The sequence below is a fragment of the Leopardus geoffroyi genome, chromosome B4 (assembly GCF_018350155.1).
Source record: "Leopardus geoffroyi isolate Oge1 chromosome B4, O.geoffroyi_Oge1_pat1.0, whole genome shotgun sequence".
NCBI lineage: Eukaryota > Metazoa > Chordata > Mammalia > Carnivora > Felidae > Leopardus > Leopardus geoffroyi.
The window spans coordinates 125,434,644-125,449,519 of NC_059341.1; the positions used below are offsets into that span (position 1 = coordinate 125,434,644).

Here is a 14,876-nt window from a genome sequence, read left to right on the forward strand (position 1 = left end):
CTCTCTCTCTCTACCCCTCCCCCACATGCATGTGCTCTCTATCAAAATAAACACTTAAAAAAAAAACTACCAAAATTAATGTAGGATTAAGGGTACAGAGAGGAAAGAATAGTCAAAATTTATTGCCAACAATAATTAGCAATTTTCCTATCACAGTTTTAAAGAGAGAATTTAAAAAAATTTTTAAGCTTTTATGTTATTCTTTGAGACAGCATGCACGTGACGGGGGCTAGTGGGGGGGAGAGCGGTGGGGAGGGGGGTGCATAGCAAGAGACAGAGCAAGAGAGAGCCAGAGAGAGCGAGAGAGAGTGAGAGCGAGAGACAGAGAGAGAGAGAGAGAGAGGGAGAGAATCCCAAGCAGGGCTCAATCCCACGGACCTTGAGATCATGACCTGAGCTGAAATCAAAAGTGGGACGCTTAACTGACTGAGCCACCCAAGCGCCCCGGGAATTTTTCTTTTAAATGAAAGATATCCATTGGTTTCCCAATGCCAACTCCCACATGGCACAGATGACATGTTGTGTTTCTTATGATATTTGAATGTATCACTTGGCCCTCAAAAGGTAAAAAATCAATTTGTAATATAAAAGAAATCTCCAGAATTCCAAATGCACCTTCTTGGCTTGGCAGAGGTATATATTTCATGGTATCCAGTTAAGAATGTAGAACTAGGGGGAAAAAAGCATATAAATGTCTTCTGCTCATGTCCCGTAGCTAAACAAGGAAAAGGAACCATCCCACAGTAACAATTCTAAAGAATGAAGGTGAGCCCACTTAATAACTATCCCACAGGCTTTATAAGGGGTTAAGTCTCAAATTGGTCCAAACAACAGATGAGCTATAGTAATTTACATATCTCATAATTTTTATCATTGTTGAGCTCATTTAAAGGTAGTTGGAGGGGCCCCTGGGTGGCTCAGTTGGTTAAGCGTTGGACTTTTGATTTTGGTTCAGGTCATGATTTCATAATTGTGAGATCAAGCCCCATGTCAGGCCTGAGCATAGAGCGGGCTTAAGATTCTCACTCTGTCTCGGCAGCGGGGGGGGGGGGGGGGGGGGGGGGGGGGGGGGGGGTGGGGGGGGGTGGGGGGGGGGCCTGGGTAGCTCAGTCAGTTGAGCATCCAACTTCGGCTCAGGTTACAAACTCGTGGTTCATGAGTGCAAGCCCCACGTTGGGCTCTGTGCTGACAGCTCAAAGCCTGAAGCCTGCTTTGGACTGTGTGTTTCCCTCTCTCTTTGCCCTTCTGCTGCTCATGCTCTCTCTCTCCCTCCCTCAAAAAATAAATAAACATTAAAAAAATTTTTTTTAATAAAATTAAAAAAATAAAAAAATATTCTCTCTCTCCCCCTCTGCCCCTGCCTCACTCTTTTTCTCTCTCTCTCAAAAAAAAAATAATAAATAAAATTTAAGAATGGTTTTTTTAGAAGGATACGTCAAAATCAAGCTAATGATTCAACTAAAACATATCCCAGAGTTAAGCCATTTCTACTTATCGAGAAAATGTTGACAGAATAAATATGTGTGTCCAAAGAACTATGTGTATTGCATAAACAAAGTACAGTTTATTCTACCAAGTGCCATCAGTTAGATTACATCTAGTCCCTATCAAACCAACCAACTGAAAAATGAGGAAAAAATTCAACCATTTAACTAGATATTCTGAGGGGCGCCTGGGTGGCTCAGTCGGTTAAGCGTCCGACTTCGGCTCAGGTCATGATCTCTCAGTCCATGAGTTCGAGCCCCGTGTCGGGCTCTGTGTTGACAGCTCAGAGCCTGGAACCTGTTTCAGATTCTGTGTCTCCCTCTCTCTCTGACCCTCCCGCATTCATGCTCTGTCTCTCTCTATCTCAAAAAAATAAATAAATAAACGTTAAAAAAAAAATTAAAAAAAAAAAACAAAACTAGATATTCTGATTAAATTCAGAGCAATACACAAATAGTTTTAATAACACAGGAAGCCAACTATTACCAAAAACATCAGTTAGTGCTACTGTTTGAAAAAACTTGAGGAATAGTTGGGTGACAAACAAGTTTAATCACAGAACTCTGTTTTGAAGTTGAGAAAGCGCTTTTCAACAACAAAACAGTTTATTTCTCCTACTCTGTCTTCAACATTTCTTACACGTATCTTATTCAAAAATTACCACTTAACACTCTCTCCTTCAATTGACAAGCTATTGACCTTCATTAATTTCCTGCAAACTCCTGCTGAGAACATCACCTTCTCATCAATCATTCATGTATAAAGTCATAAGAAACTTTAGAAATAATAGCTACAGACAGCGTTGCTACTGAAAACTGGTATTTTTCTTTTCTTTAATAAATATTGAGGCCCCCCCCTTTTTTTTTTTTTACTTCAGCAGCAAGGAAACTTATAGCTATAGTTAAAATTCAAATCTATGATTAATGTATTCATCTTAATGTTATACTCCTCGTTTTACTTTCTCTAGTACTAGTCTTGTAATTCTTTTTTTAAAAAGTCAACATTTCTTGTAGGTGTTATTTTTTTATAAACTGACTCAACACCTCTGTGTAAAAGATAGTGTACATAAGAATAAAACATAAATAATGCATTTCCTTACCAGTGTTCTCTGGCACTTGTAAGTCTAAAATACCTAAATTTAGAAAGTAAGTAATGACTTCATCAGCATTTCAAATTAGTAAACATTTTTCCGAACTCCTACAAAAGTATACTTTCATACTTTTCCCCCATGACACATCCTTATATTCTTACAGAGAATTCAACTCTGAAAAGGTAAACCCACTTCTAGACCAACATAAAATATACCATCAGCTCTGCATATAATTGAACTAAAAATTGAAAATGAACTCTTTAGAATTTTAAGGTACAGAAAGGATGCCAATGTTCCAAAGTTTAAAAGAAAAAAAAATCCTATTTTTAAGAACAGAGAAAGGAAGAAAAAAGCTGATGTGTCAAAATTTAAATGAAAAACGAAACTTTCTTTTTAAGAAAAGAGAAAGGAAAAAATGATTTGCCACAGATGAAGTCAGCATTTTTTTCTACATTTTAAGACCAGGAGTGTCCCATAATTTTCACAGTATCTCATTGCAACTATTTACTTAAAGCACTTCTACTCACCCACAGCTCCCCGCTCCCCCGGCCCCAGATCTCAGAGGTGAAGCAGTGAACTGATGGGCAGACCATATTACATTACCTTCCAAAGTGATAAAACAGCACAGCTCCCTCGCAGAGGTGTTCCTCAGGCGGCAGCCTAACACCACCTTCCCTCGCTGGGACACCTGCACAATGGCACCGCCCAGAAAGATGAAGTTGATCTTCTACCTTCCCAGGCTGTGCTTTCCCTCAAGGGTGCTCCCTGATACATAGCGCTGTGAAGTCGGTTCAAGTGCACAGACTCAGTACAAGAGATGATACACAGATGAGGTAAACTACAGGTACACAGTGTTATGTTACTTGATTATCTTGGCAACAAAGTGAAACAATGGCCTAACTCAGTATCTTTACTCCCTGCAATCAAGTCTCTTCTCTACCCTTTGGTCAGGGCTGTGTACCTTTTTACTCAAATACCAGTTGCGCGGATGCGGGGGCGGGGGCGGGGGGGGGGGGGAATGGGGAAAAAGGTTGGGGGAGGCTCTGGGTCCAACTTGAAGTTCAAGCTAACTATACTCAAAGCCACCTAAAAACCAGCCTAGTTGTCATGATGGTCTTTGCTCATAAAAATATCCTGACTACCCTTCCTTCTTTCCCTGCTCATTTGAAACTGTTCTTCTAATTCCCACTAGCATAGAGGGAGGTTTTTTTAAATTATTTTTCTTTTTTGGTCTTCAGTGCAAAAAAAAAGAAGAAGAAGAAGAAGAAGAGGCAAAGATACACAAAAATTGTTTATTCTGGAAACCCATCATTCCAAGATAATCACTGATGACATAGTGGTATATAACTTTACTATATATATATATATATATATATATATATATATATATATTCAAAACAAAAATAGGCTTATATTGTACATATTATTTTACATCCTGCCTTTTGCATTTCATAAAATATCCCCCCAAATTTCCTTATCAATATTATTCTACTGAGTTACTATTAATGGTTACTTACAATTTCCTCTTTCTAAAATTCCTCAGAGCTCTAAAATTGCCTCTTCCTTCCTACTTCTCCCTCTGCACTCATCTCTCAATAAGAACAGCACAACCAAAAAGCAACAGCCTTCATTTAAAGAACACAACCTAAACACTGCCAGATAGCTGACATACGGTTGCATTCATTTTCCATAGCCATGATTTCGTTTATACTTTATACTTGTTACATAATTGCAGATGAATAACTACATGTGCCCGCCAAGCTCCAAAGCAGGGCCAGATTACCACCAAGTCTATGGTGGGTCTCCCTCATAATCCATCACACATAATTCAAAATGACTCATATAATTCAAAGTTAACTCCAGGGACTCCTAGGTGGCTTAGTTGGTTAAGTGTCCCGACTCTTGATCTCAGTTCAGGTCTTTTTCTCAGGGCTGGGAGTTCAAGTCCTGCACTGGGCTCCACACTGGGTGTGAAGACTACAGTAATAATAATAATAATAATAATAATAATAATAATAATACCCCCAAAGTAAGAGTCACAAAAAGGTATTATTTTTCCCAAGACTACCTCACTGTTTCTTTAAAAAACATTAATTTTTTTCTCTCTCTTTTGGTACTTCCTTGCTAATGCTCAAACACATGCTTGGATTGCCTAGTAAGCACTGCCCCCAGGGTTGAGAAAGGGATAGGTTTTGTTCTAAAGAGTAATAGCATTTAGAATTCAGATTACAAAATCTATTCACAAAATCCCATACCTGAGTATTCAGATTTCAGTCAAGTATGTTTTGAAAAGGAGAGAATATTAACTGTCTGTTCAAAGTTGTAGACCCGATGTGGAATCACTGGCAAATGCGTTATGCTGTGTTTGAAACTGTACAAAGCTTACCGAGATATTTACTATGCTTTCATTAAACGGGTTAATCAATAACAGGGCTTGCACTGAGTGATTTTACGGGGAAATTTCAAGTGACTCATTTAGCACATCTCCACACTTCAATTACGAGAGATGAGCTTCTTACAAAAACTTAAATGTCAAGAAGTGTCCACACGCCAATGATATTGACAGTAGTTAAGTCAAACTGCTGTGTCTTAAATCCTGACTTTTACTAGCTGTGGGATCTATGCCTCTATATCTCCGTTTCCTCATGGAAAAAAAAAAAAAAAAAAAAAAAAACCTCCCTAACTGGGTTTTCATAAAGATTAAATGACTTAATACACGTAAAATGCTTACATCAGTGTACTGAGTCTTCAAAATGTTTAGCTAATTATCATTATGCATCATTAGTTTTATACTTTATAAAAGGTTCAAAACCTAATATTCCACCTCTTTCTCCCCATACTAGGGAATATACTATACCATACAATCACAAAAATACTATATATTGCTAGGTTGAACCCCTGGCTTATAACTTTCAGATCAACTGATATTTTTTTCTCTAAAAAAAATAAACTGAGGTTAAATATTTATCTTTTATACAACTTACCCAATCTTGCTTTTAATTACACTGCCAGTATGCTATAAAGTGGTATGTGCGTGTGTGTACATATATATTTATATACGTATATATATATATATATATTGACCAGTTTGTACATACACTAAACAGTACACGTACTGAACAATATGGGACTTCAGGAAACCAGTACTTTAAAAGAAAAAAAGAAAATGAAAGCTGAAATAGGAAGTAGCTCTAATATTGTTGTTAAGTTTACACACCATACCTGGTGTATCTTTCATTTTTAAAACGATATCTAAATAACATTTTTACAGTTTACAAGGAACACAGACTACCTTAAACCACACCGTAAGGTTTATTCTAGACTGAAAACTAAGTCTACTCAACCAGAACATGAAGCACTAGAAAGACAGAATCCATCATGAGTTTGCCCGGGGTTATTTTGAAACCTTATCATCTGTGAATGCTAGAGTACAAGAGTTTTCTGCTTTAAAAAAAAAAAAGAAAGAAAGAAAGAAAAGAAAAGAAAAGAAAATTCAAATGTTATTAAAAATTCTTTGTTAATTATTTATCTAAAAACATAGAGGAAAGTGGCAGAGTGTGAAGAAAATAGCAGACAGCACTCTGGACTCTCACATAGTCTTTTTCGAAAACCTGGGAGACAGACATGTTCATACCCTGCAGTTTGAGAAACTGAGTCTTGAAGAGGTTAAGTAATATGCCCAAGTTGTAAAGTTAGTAAGATAAAGATACAGGACTTGAATTCATGACTTGCTGACTAACCAGCTCATGATAAAGAAGATGCTACAGGTGTTCTCTGTGTTATGATCCTTCTGTCCCAGAGCAGGCCATGGGGGACAAGGATTACAGAACCAAGATCCTTCCAGTACTCGTTCTCAACTCTGCTCATGCCCAACACTGGAATCCAGTAAATTGGATTCAAGTTATTTTTTAACACAGCTGATGGTTCAAGAATGAAAACAGCTCCTTCTGAAGTCTCATCCCTAACTCACAGGTGAATTCTCTGCATTTTCTTCTATTATTCAGTTAATAAGTTAACAAGCATTTCCTGAAGACCCAGAAATGTAGCGGTATCATAAATTGCCCTTTTATAAGTCACATATAAAACTGCAGAAAAAGAAGAGACCACTTCTATCTTAGTAGTACCTGCACCCCCCCCTCCCCCGGCAAATGCTCTTTCTTTGCAAACCATTATTGCCCTTATTTACACGAAGGTCATCCTTTACTAGTTTATGAGCTTTTGATACAAAATTCTGCGTATTTCCTATTCAACATTAGTCAAAATGTAGGTGTTCACTAAATACCTGTTGAAGGAAGGAATGAACAAAACAATGGTGAACAAAACCTTAAAGAACAGGTAAGATTTAGGTGCGCCTGCGTGGCTCAGTCGGTTGAGCGTCCAACTTCAGCTCATGTCATGATCTCATAGCTTGTGTGTTTGAGCCCCACCTCGGGCTCTGCACTGACAGCTAAGAGTCTGGAGCCTGCTTCGGAGTGTATCTCCTTCTCTCTCTGCCCCTTCCTTGCTCATACTGTCTTTCTCTCTCTCTCTCTCTCTCTCTCTCTCAAAATAAATAAACATAGTAATAAAAAAATTTAAAGAACAGGTAAGATTTAGAGAGATGGGAAAAAAGGTAGGGGTTGGGGGAGAGTGGATTCCAACAAGGTGACTGGTTACCATCCATAAAACTGCTGGGGAAAATAGACAGGTCTATGTGGAACATTCATGTCACTATGTAGCAAAATGGTGAACTGGGTAAGATCTGGAATTCCTTAGTAGGGTGTTTAGGACTTCCTTTTCTTTTTAAAAAAAATTTTTTTTCAACGTTTATTTATTTTTGGGACAGAGAGAGACAGACAGAGCATGAATGGGGGAGGGGCAGAGAGAGAGGGAGACACAGAATCGGAAACAGGCTCCAGGCTCCGAGCCATCAGCCCAGAGCCTGACGCGGGGCTCGAACTCCCGGACCGCAAGATCGTGACCTGGCTGAAGTCGGACGCTTAACCGACTGCGCCACCCAGGCGCCCCAGGACTTCCTTTTCTTATCTATCTATCTATCTATCTATCTATCTATCTATCTATTTATAGCAAGCAGGAGAGAGGGGCAGAGAGAGAGAGAGAGAGAGAGAGAGAGAGAGAGAGAGAGAGAATCCCAAAAAGGCTCCACCTCCATGCCCAGTGCAGAGCCCAACGTGGGGCTTGATCCCATGACCCTGGGATCATGACCTGAGCTGAAACCAAGAGTCAAATGCTCAACCCACTGGGCCACTTAGGTGCCCCTAAACATTTACTTTTAATGCAGAGCAATTATTTGTTTAAATTAAACCCTATGTGAAATCCCTATATATAAAACAGGAACAGACAAAGCAGTACAGAGTGAAGCACCCTGCTTCCCATCCACTAGGTCTCTACCTACCTAACTTGAGAAGACCCAGAAGCCCTTCATGAGAGCACAATTTGAAAAACACTGGGTTAAAGAAAGGTCTGGAAGGGCAGATACCAAAGTGCTCAGAGTATCTACTTCTAAAGAACCAGGTTGGCCTCGGTTTGGGGTAGGGTAAGAAGGACTTGAAACACCACTTTCGCTTTTTAAATCCTGTATATTTTTATATTATCTGTACTTTTGCTTATATTGAGCACTTTTTTTTTTTAAGTTTATTTATTTATTTATTTTGAGAGAGAGAGCAGGCACGAGTGTGAGCAGTGGTGGGGCAGAGAGAAGGAGAGAGACAATCCCAAGTAGGCTCTGCACTATCAGTACAGAGCCCGACTAGGGGCTTAATCTCACAAACCACAGGATCATGACCTAAGCCGAAATCAAGAGGTGGACTGTTAAGTGACTGAGCTACCCAGGGGCCTTTATTGAGCACTTTTTATTTTTTAATTTAAAAAGTAATAAATAAGAAACCATTGCTCTAAAACGGCACTTTCAATGGTTAAATTTCAAGTGCACTGCCACATTGTAATGAATCATTTCCCTATAGCAGGGCATTTTCTTGACTAAACTACATTGCACCGAAAATGAACATCTTGGTGCATAATAATTTCCCATATTTAGAATGATTTCCTGAGGATAAATTTATACAAGTTAGCAGCTTCAATTTAGGTTCTACAATGCACTGCTTAAAATAGGACTCTGTAGAACATAAAAATACAAGACTCAGTAAGTATTTTTAAAAAAGCCATCCCATATTAGCAAAATTAGATTCTAGCACTCATGTTTAAGCTACATAAAATCTAATTTACAAAACTAATTAGCCAAGTTTCCACATCTCAAAAGTATATTAAAGATTTGAATCAGAACTTGAAATCTCTCTACCTTTCATGAATTTTTCATAACTTCTCTTGCCACTTATCGAAACCATACACTTAAAGAATTTTTCCTTCACAGTTGGGTTTCACAATCTAATTCTGTGAAGTCACAGTACTGTGACAGTACAATCATTCTCTGGCAACAAACTGACATCATTAAATTCTTATTTGTAAGTTCTTTGGGTGTATGGATGTTCTATTTTTACTTCTAAAACCAAAATTTATTCTCTGTTGCCTCTCCACTAAGCTCATACGATTGATACATTTTAATCTAATTTATTCTCTTTGTTCCTAACCATCTTTATAAAACTGTCTTCTGGTGAGTGCTCCGAAAATGCCCATCCAAACAAAATATAAATGACTGCTAGATTGCCTCCTCGTATGAACAATCTGTCATTGCTCTGTAGTCCTTGGGAAGAAAAACTCCCAGATCAGAAAGTCTCTTCTTTTTCTTCTCTCTGCTACTGCTTTAGAATAACATTAGAGTACTTTTTGTTAAATATTATCTTTTAAATAAATCAATATGATTCTATCACTAACATGATTCCAAATGAGAAAACAAGAATTGATGGGGGGGGGGGGGAGGAGGGGGATGGGGAGAGAAAGAGAGAGGGAGAGGGACAGAGGGAGAGAGAGAATCATAAGCATGGGGCTTGATCCCACAACCCTGGGATCATGACCTGAGCTGAAATCAAGAGTCAGACGCCCAACCAACGGAGCCACCCCAGGCACCCCCCAAAAAAGAATTTCTAATAAAACCTTTTTCTTTTTCCAAAAGCAAGTATTATTAGAAACATCAAGGTCATTTCTACTACCATGTAACAGTTCTAATACATAGGATATTTAGACTCTATCAACAAAGATTTACTTAATCCCTACTGGGTACCAAGCACTAAGCTAAATGCCAGAGGTTCAACATGAGACAGATCTTTCCGTCAGTGCAAAGGCACTTAGGCAGACAATAAGTCTTTATGAAATGGGAGGTTCCATTTCATAGAAGAAAGATTCTTTAGAAAAAATAGATTAGAACAAAATTTGGAATACCTGTAACACTGGGCCAAGGAATTTGCGGTTTGTATTTGAGTAGAGAAAGACCAGGCACTCAGAAGTATCTCTGGAAAATAATTAATCTAATCAGACCCTTTTCAGTGGCTTCTCATTTCCTCTAAAATAAATCCAAATTCTTTAACAAGGTTAACTAAATCCTGTATAATCATTCCCATCCACCTTTGCCTGTGGTCAAACAGGCTTTTTGTCTATTTCCTCTATTGCAGACATTTTCAAACTTTACATATTACAATCTAGTAACTATGTGTGACACATTTTCTTTTTTAAAAGATGCAGATCACAGGGGCACCTGGGTGGCTCAGTTGGTTAAGTATCCAACTTCAGCTCAGGTCATGATCTCATGGTCCGTGAGTTCGAGCCCCACATCAGGCTCTGTGCTGACAGCTCAGACCCTGGAGCCTGCTTTGGATTCTGTGTATGTCTCTCTCTCTCTGTCCCCCCCCCCCTCTCAAAAATAAAATAAACACATAAAAAAAAATTTTTTTTACTAAATAAATAAATCAAAGATGCAGATCACAATCCACTAAACTGAATTTACAATCTACTGGTAGCTGCCCAGGAGCCTGCAGTTTGAAAAATACTGCTTTAGTAAACCACCCTCTCTCTCCCTTCTTGGCCTTTCTGTATGTTCCTTTTTCCTGAAACTCTTGTTCATCCTCACTCTTCCCTTTCACCTGGCTACTTCCTATTCCACTTTGTGACCTTGGGGCTCAGCCATCACTTCCCCTGACCCTCTCAGATTGGGTCCCCCTCTTCTGGTCCCAAAGTACTCTAAGCTTTCTAACATTTATTACGCTTTATTGTAATTGTTTCTGCACTAGCTGTCTCTCTAGGCTGTAAACTCCATGAGAGCAAGGACCCATTCTTGTTCACTGCTGAATCCCAAGGGCCCAGCCCAGTGCCTATTAGACACTCAGTAAATAAATATTGGAGGAGTAAAACAAGTTAGGAAAAAGACTTAATAATCTATACATTTAACCATACAATGAAATGATCACCCACTTAAAAAAACTCTTCCAAGGAAAACATGACCTCAGCTCCAATTTTATAAATGATTAATTTCCTAGGCTAGTCTACGAAACGCAAGAGGATGGCTGCTTATTTTTCTAATGACAGCAGAACCTTCACTCCTCTGAGTAGGAGAAAACGGGATTGAAGAGGGCCATAGAAGGGACACTTTTCTCTTACCCCAGCAGCAATTCCTCTGAGAAAGTGATTTACCTAAGGGCTAAGATAAGAATAAAGGTCAATATTCCAGACAGGCCCCGCCCCCAAGCTCTCACTGGCTGTCTGGAACTTGGACGCCTTCAAAGAAAGTTTCCTTTCCCATTCCAACTCCTAGAAGGTAAACTTCCTGATTCAGGACTTTCCCTCCCTGCAGGTGAGACCTGTACCTTAGGTGCTACAGTTGCCTCTAGGTAGGCAAATTAAGAAGGAATAGAGAAAGCAGGGATCTAAACTAAGTTTTCCAACCCAGCTTTACCAGAAATAACAAACTATTTTAACAGTATTTTCATCTTCATCTGGTTTCTTTACTCTGATCTCAAGAAACCAGAATCTGGAGACAGAAGGGGTGTAATTGGCACACTGAAAAGCTTGCACAACAGTCATCGCAATCTGACTTCAGGGTCCTAGGAGGAGAGTAGCATGGAGAAGCAAGGTGGGGAAAAGGGGAAGAGGAATGGAATGAAGGAGAAAAAGGTTCCTCCACTTGTGCTATTTAGAATTTCTCTTGGGCAAAAATATCTCGATATATTGAATCTATCTTCATATCCTACAACCTTCCCTTCCAAATTCTCGTTCTTGCTTTTCTTGACTCTTCTTCCAGACCTTTTATGCTGTCCAAAGATCTCCATTTTCAACACCCACACTTCTAGAAATACAGCAAGTTTTGCCAAACCCGCAAAATGTTCCATGATCTCATACTACTTACCTCTCTTATCCTTCTTCAAGTCAAAATTCCCATTTCCTCAGTGTAGCTGATCAAGGGGAAAGCAATCTGAATAAATCCATTCACATTAAGATAGAATAACTGATTGACAGTCCTAGCCTTTGAACCCTACTGGAGATATATATGCCTTATATATATTAAAACACATGCAGTATTTTTAAGTTACAGAAATCTAACTACAATAATCTCAGAGAAAAGATGAGAGGTGCCTAGAAGTCCACCATACAGGAGGCAGGGTCTGCTCTGACCACCATTTCCCAGGGATCATGTCCCCAAATTGTTCCTACTTTTCATTGTCCTCGACTCTCAGTCCTTAATAAGTGACACTAAAAACTCCAAAGTGCAGAGAAGGCCACCTTGGAAAACATTTGAAGCCTTGGGACATTTACGTATCCTTTGGGTGAGTCAGTAACAAACTATTAGTTTGGATGGGTGATATTTTCAACATGTTTGATAATCATTCCATTAGCTAAAAGAAAAACATACACTCAGCTTATACAGTGAAATTATGCATTCTATGAAGGAAGTCAATGAGGCATAAAAGGGTTAAATGTTTCCATTGTTATATAATTTAGTAGTTGAAAAGCAGGATTGGGCTTTTCTTCACACTTTTATTCAGCTGCTTATCCATTAATTCCACTTGGAAATCTTTAATTTTATTTTCTATAACATTTCTGAAATTTGGAAGTATATTTTTGAACAGTCACATTAGGATAATAGGAAAGTGAGCCTGAACTCCTGACAGACAGGTGCCGTGTCTTTTCCAGTGGTTTTTGCTATAAAAGAGCTGAGGCTAACGCTGAATTTGTGTGTACTCAGAAATTAACCACGAAATAAGCATAGTTGTGTTCATTCAGCTCTAAGTGGCTCTTAACTTCAGCGCCATCAGAAAAATTTGCCCCCCCCCCACAGATGAATACAACTGTAATAAAACTACACGAACTTAGTAAAATAAGACCTTCCACTTTGCTTGAGCAGGTACGTATATGAAATTTTAATTGAATCACTGGTGTTTGCCATTTTTTATTAGTTTGTTTAGCTAGCCATCAATCTGAGTTATTTGTAATTACAGTGATAACTGGGACTTTTTTCAAACCAAGCAAAGAATATATGAAAACACCAACTGTGTGTGGCCTCTCTTGTGGTTTTTCTCAAGATACCAGAAAGGGAAACAGGCAGTAAGACACCCACGAATTGACAGGTCGGGTATTCTGAAAAAAGCATAAATGGCACTTAGTTTCCCCCAAGTAGAAGCACCATGTCACTTGCTATCAGGCTGGTTGGCTTTTTTAAAGTTTGCTAGCCCCCAAACCTAAAATTTTGTCCACAAATGAACAATACAACAGTAAAAAGAGAAACACCCGACATGTAAGAAAAAAGACAACCCAATTAAAATATAGACAAAGGATACGAGGAGACATTTCTCCAAAGAAGCCGTACAAACAGCAAATAAGAACACGAAAAGATGCTCAACATGATTGATCATCAGGTAAATGCAAATCAATACCACTTCCTACCACTAGCATAGCTATAATAAAAACTACCCAATAGACAGTAACAAGTGTTGGCCAACAGGTGGAGAATTCGGAACTCTCATACACTGTTTGGCAGGAATGTAAAAGGTTGCAGCTACTATGGAAAAGTTTGGCTGTTCCTCAACAAGCTAATCATATATACACCCAAGAAAAATGACAGCATATGCCCACATAAAAACTTGCACACAAATATTCATAGCAGCATTATTCACAATGACCAAAAGTGGAAACATCCTTAATGTCCATCAAGTGATGAATGGATAGACAATATCTGAAACTATGCTACACCAATACAACGGAATAGTACCCAGCCATGAAAAAGAATACGGATACACGCTACAAAACGGATGAACCCTGAAAACATCTTGCTATGCGAAAGAAGCCAGACACAAAAAGTCACCTACTGTACGATTCCATTCATATGAAATTTCGAGAACAGGCAAATCCTTAGGGAAAGGAAGTAGATTAATGGTTGCCAGAGGGTAGGCTAAGGGAGAAATGAGAAATGGCTGCTAATGGGTCAAAGGGTTTCATTTTGACGTGATGCTAATGTTCAGGATAGTGGTGATAGTTGCAAAACTTTGTGACTATGTGAAGGCCGCACTTTTGAAAGGGCGAATTTTACGGTGTGTGCAGTATATCTCAATTAAAAAAAAAAAAAAAACCCAAGTGCTCATTTACAGACAGACGACACGTAATATGCATGTAAATGGTAAATACATAATTACATACGAACATATGATCTCTCCATGTAGATGCACGTTTGGGGGGGGGGGATTTAACTGAGATGCGTGTATTTCACTTACATAAAGAAAAGAATCAAAGAGGGCGGGGACACAGAGCAACTGCGGAGCCCTGAAGCAGCGAAGCCGGGGTGTGCCCCGAGCCCGCCTGGCGGCGTCTCCAGCCCAGCTCACCTTCCACCCATCACTCGGCCACCACCCGCTGCCGGGCCCAGCGGGGCTCGGGGCCGCCGCCCGTCCACCCGCGGCTGCCGGCAGCTGGCGCCCAGGGCCAGCCTGCGGTCCCGCCCGAGGTGGGGCAGGCGCGGGGGCCCGAGGGGGTGGGGAGACACGGCGGCTCGGGAGGGGCGCGCCGCCGCTCCCCGTCGCCCCGGCCGCTGGGTCCCGAGCCCGGTCCCGCCCCTCCTCCCTCCCGTACCTGGGATGCGCCCGAACCCGGCGCCGCGGCCAAAGCCCAGACTTCCCCTCCATTATCACCTGCCCCGGAGCGCGGCCGCGGCGGCCGGTGTAGGGAGAGGGGACCCCGCCTCCTCAGACGCGACCGGGGCACCCGGGGCGGGAGACGGAAGGAGCATTCACCTGGTCCCCCGCGGCGGCGGCGGCTGGCGATTGCCCCGGGCCGCGGCTCCTTCCTGCTCGCGCGCCTCCTCGCGCCCTCGCCGGCCCGGCGCTGACAGCCCGGGAGCCGGCGCCCGCGGCCCGCTCGCTCCCCG

The 14,876-nt window shown here is 40.4% G+C and overlaps 1 protein-coding gene across 5 annotated transcripts in view; it reads right to left on the minus strand.

Annotated features, from left to right (window-relative positions):
• Positions 1-14,876, minus strand: part of SLC41A2 (solute carrier family 41 member 2) — a 125,457-nt gene extending 110,581 nt beyond the window's left edge. The window contains exons 1-3 of one of the 5 annotated variants that reach the window (XM_045467145.1): positions 8,874-8,937; positions 5,660-5,721; positions 3,179-3,353 (exon numbers count right to left, since the gene is read on the minus strand). The gene's annotated coding sequence lies outside the window, so the exon portion shown is untranslated. Of the gene's footprint in view, positions 1-3,178; positions 3,507-4,830; positions 4,943-5,659; positions 5,722-8,873; positions 8,943-14,742 lie in introns of those variants that run through there. The other 4 variants (XM_045467149.1, XM_045467146.1, XM_045467148.1 and 1 more) reach the window with 4 other exon arrangements.